Raw genomic sequence first — 4,677 nt, forward strand, 5'->3', positions numbered from 1 at the left:
TCACAAGAACAACCTGACCTCGACTTACTGCAAAGACCAATGAAACTGAATATCACCTTTGCAGCCACTGTCAAGCCACAAGCTCTGTTACAGGGCAAGGTCAGTGAGGGCATCGCTTTCCTCTGCTGCTCCCTTCTCTCTCATAGGCAGTAGCTGTGGAAAGACTTTTTGCAAGGATCCCACACAGCCTAGTGAATTTAAAGTGAGCTACAGACCACAGTGTTTAAAAGTGTTCTGAATGTCCACCATAAATTTCACCTTACACATAAGCATCTAGAGGATAATTTTCTTACAGCCTAAGAGCTGTCTGTAGGAGGAACGGGGGTAAAATGGGATTGTATGCAATGCTGTTACTGCTACAAAGCTGAGCCTTGCAGGCTACTTGAAAGAGTAGAGGTAGTGTAGCTAAATGAAAACAGTATTTTATATCTGTAGTGAACCTTAAATGAGACTTATTCCCATGAGAAAAGCGTTTTCTTTAAGGAATAACTCTTGTCTAAAAGTGATGCGCTGGGCTTTATTATGCCATTGGGTGCTTACCAAAAATCCTTTTCAGCTATTGCCATTTTGGTCATGGGGGCTGCGGTCCTCTCCTGCAGGCAGGGCCGTTCCTGATGCCCTTGCTTGGGCAATCCAGAGGGTGCCTGTGGGATTTATGCGCACTGGCTTTTGTGCACAGCTGCTCCCACCTTTCAGCAACTGCATATGCATGCTGGAAAGACTCTAAGAAGAAGGATGGACTTATGTTTGAGAAGTTGCCATTTTTCTTATTATCCAGTAAAGAAAGTTGAGGACCCATGAAGGGTGCGTGTTATCAACAAGGTGCATGGATTAATTGCTAATAAAGAGGCTAAAGGTGATAATACAAATGATCCTATCTAGTGACTCTGTCTGAGGTTCGATCAACAGTTTACTTGTTCATTTGGCTTCCACGTTCAGTAAGTGATAGCATGCCTGGAAGCATACAAGTGATCATTGTTTCTGTTACGGAGAGTTGGATTTATTTTTTTGTGTTGTTTGACTGTTTTCCCCAGTATGGGTCTCCTAACTGCCATGCAAATGTGTTTTCAGATGTATTTGAAATGGGTCTACCCTCTATCAGCTCTGAAACCAGAGCTAGCAAAACTAAAAAGAAGGGAAAGGGAAAGGGAAAGGGAAAGGGAAAGGGAAAGGGAAAGGGAAAGGGAAAGGGAAAGGAAAGGGAAAGGGAAAGGGAAAGGGAAAGGGAAAGGGAAAGGGAAAGGGAAAGGGAAAGGGAAAGGGAAAGGGAAGGGAAGGAAAGGGAAAGGGAAGGAGGAGGAGAGGAAGAGGAGAGGAAGAGGAGAGGAGGAGATGGAGGAGGAGGAGAGGAGGAGGAGAGGAGAGGAGAGGAGAGGAGAGGAGAGGAGAGGAGAGGAGAGGAGAGGAGAGGCGAGGCGAGGCGAGGCGAGGCGAGGCGAGGCGAGGCGAGGAGAGGAGAGGAGAGAGAGGAGAGGAGAGGAGAGGAGAGGAGAGGAGAGGAGAGGAGAGGAGAGGAGAGGAGAGGAGAGGAGAGGAGAGGAGAGGAAGAAAAGAAGAAGAAGAAGAAGAAGAAAAAGAAAAGAAAAGAAAAGAAAAGAAAAGAAAAGAAAAGAAAAGAAAAGAAAAGAAAAGAAAAGAAAAGAAAAGAAAAAAAGAAAAGAAAAGAAAAGAAAAGAAAAGAAAAGAAAAGAAAAGAAAAGAAAAGAAAAGAAAAGAAAAGAAAAGAAAAGAAAAGAAGAAAGAAAAATCTGTCTTGTTCTCTGTGAAATGCATGGTGGTTTTCCCTGACAGGCAGCCGCTGCCTGTGTGGAGATGACAGTGCTGGGTTTGCTTTGTAGGGCTCCAAGTGATTTTGTCTGGACAGTATGGGCATCCTCCCCACTTACTACTGAGGTGCCCCACTGATATTCTTGAGATCAGTCATGGTACCTTAAGTGCTTGCCTGTGTAGAAAAAAATCCATTGACAAGAGGGCGTGACTCTCCAACTCAGCTAATATGCCTAGAAGCCCAAGGATGAATATCTTCAGAAACGATAAGAGCACTTCAGAGCTAAACTTGCAGACATGAGCATGAGTGTGATGTGATGTCTGCACATGATCTTATCTCAATGCTCTTGGAGAGAAAGGGGGATTTTTTTCAGTTGGTGGGAATTTGATACCTAGGTTTCCTGAGTACTTGTTGGAAATCTTACTTTGAGGTTCATCTGCTTAGGCATGCATTCGACAAAAATTATTTTTGTTTGGGGGGGATTTTATCTGACTAAGGATGGGAGATGGCTAGGTTCCAAGCTTCAAACAGACTTTTTAATGTTGTAACAGATTCATTCTACTTACTACAAAATACAGAGAAATGCAGCTAAAAAAATGTACTTTAAATGAACACCTGCATCTCTGAAGAAAACCGACGCCCATTAGAAAACATTAGAAGACTTATCTTATGGACACTTAAGACACAGGGAATTTGTGTGGCATGACTACAGCACCTTTTGTCATGATGGAAAACATTTTATTTTACCCACAGCAAAGATGTGTAACCTGTTTGCAGGAAATACATTCCCTGGAGATACAGAATATCTTGTATCTGCTCTGGTCAAATACACAGTCCATATTCAAGTAACAAAATCTAAAAAGAGTGGTAGTACTTCTGTGCATGCAGTAATAGCAACTCTTTTGTATCTTTTTTCCCAAAATGCTTCTCGATCCTCTCTTTCTTATTAAAAACATAAGTACCTAAAGTGTGTGTATGTGTTTTTCTACTGTGTAGGGAATAAAGAGATAGAGACCCTTGAGCTCCATCCAGCAAACTGCTTTTAGGTCCTGAAACTGAAATTGGGATTTTGTTCAAGCCACCCCTGCAACTTCTGAATGAGCCACAAGGACTGAAAGGGGCACAGTAAAACCAAGTGGGCTAAGAGATTGGCAGGAGATATCACAAAATGCTATTCCTCCTTTTTTGGAGCAAATAAAGGACTCAGCATTCTGATTCAATGTGAATCACGCAAAGCCATTTATTCCAGAAACAAGCCTCCTTATATATGCAACTATTCTCTGATCATGCGTCCATGCTCCAAGCATGCATTCACTAATTGGATATCATCTATGTTCAGGAGCTGTCAACGCGCCCGAGTCTCACTGCTGATAGGTCTGTTGATTTACGTCATGTTGAGGCCTTGTTGTTGTAGAACTGCCTCACCCCCACAGCAGGTCCTGTTTTCAGCTTTCCGAGGTGGCCTTGAAATTCCTTTGGGCCTGGCTAGTTCAGTAACAAATCTCCATCTAACAGAAACCCATCCACACTCCTTTTCATTGGAAATGGAGTATCTCACTTGTTCAGGCACATTGGTTGTCCAGACACCAGACAAGACTGGTGTATGCAAGACTGTTATGCATACTGTTTTGTATATTTTGTATACTTTTTCCAGTGTACTCCTGATGATGGACAGGGCTCTTTTCCTTGAAATTTAAATGTACTGGCTAGATGGCTTCCATTTGTCTTTAAATGCCATGAAACATATGCTGAGGGTGTTATCAGTTATAGATTATTTTTTTTAATTAAACTTAATATTTGCAGAATTCTTGAGTACTCCCTGATGCTCTCAAGTGCTAATGTTTGTGTTAAGACACATAGCACATATGTGATGTGCTCCATCCCATCCATCATACCATCAGGGCATCCATCTGTCTAGTAACCCTTCTCAAATGTGGTAGCTGAGCATCATTTATATTCAGATCTCATTTCTGCCTGAAAACAGACAAGTACAAGACGGTCATGTGCAGGGGTTTAAAAAAAAATCCCCTCTGGATCAGACCTGCTACCTTTGTGGAGATTTACCTCCTTGCAGAAAATAGGGAGCAGCCAGCATGAACTCGTCTGCAGAATGGAAATATCAAGCTGATCAACATTTCCGCATTGCTAGCAAGATAATCCTTCATTTGAGCTGCTTATCTGAAATCTGTCTCATGAATCTGATGGGAGGATTTACCCTAAGTAGTTAATTATCGTGTTGCTAAACTTCCTCCTCCCTCCTTATTCCTTCACTTTAAGAAAAATCATGCAACTATAAAGACTGTAGACTTCAATTAAAAACAAATGAAACATTATCTAGCTGAATGATTATTAAAGCACCTGAAATTATCATTTTACTTTTGTCCTGATCTTACTCACTTCCCCGGATGCTCACTGTTGGAGGCCTCTTTCAGAGGGAGGACAATGAGAAAGGTGGAATTTTAGTTTGAGCTAATCTGGCGGTGTCTAAAAAGTTGTGGTGTTTGGGTTTTTGTTTCCTTTTTGTAGTATGTTTGGGGTTTTTTGTTTGCTTAGGTCTTTGGGTTGTTTTTTGATAAATATATATATAATATGTGTATATTTGTTGGTGTTCGGCTCTGACTCAGGGCACTTAGCTGGAGAACTCTGTGTCAGGTTAAGCCCTGTCTGTTGTCCTGGCCTGAACCTGGCTGTGAGGGAAGCGCAAAGACAGAATAAAGACATTGCCAGATTGATCATTTCTAGGGCATGTGAGAGTGTTCCACTCTAACTGCAGAGAGGAACTGTGATTAAGGAATTTGCTTTTTAAGGTATTTTGCACCTAATTGAGACTTATGATGAAGCTTCAGTATGTTTTGCAATCTTTGAGTGCCAAGTTTGACCTCTAATGGGATGATGATAAAAAATTGCAC

Source organism: Streptopelia decaocto, assembly GCF_964273445.1.
Source record: "Streptopelia decaocto genome assembly, chromosome: 2".
Lineage (NCBI taxonomy): Eukaryota > Metazoa > Chordata > Aves > Columbiformes > Columbidae > Streptopelia > Streptopelia decaocto.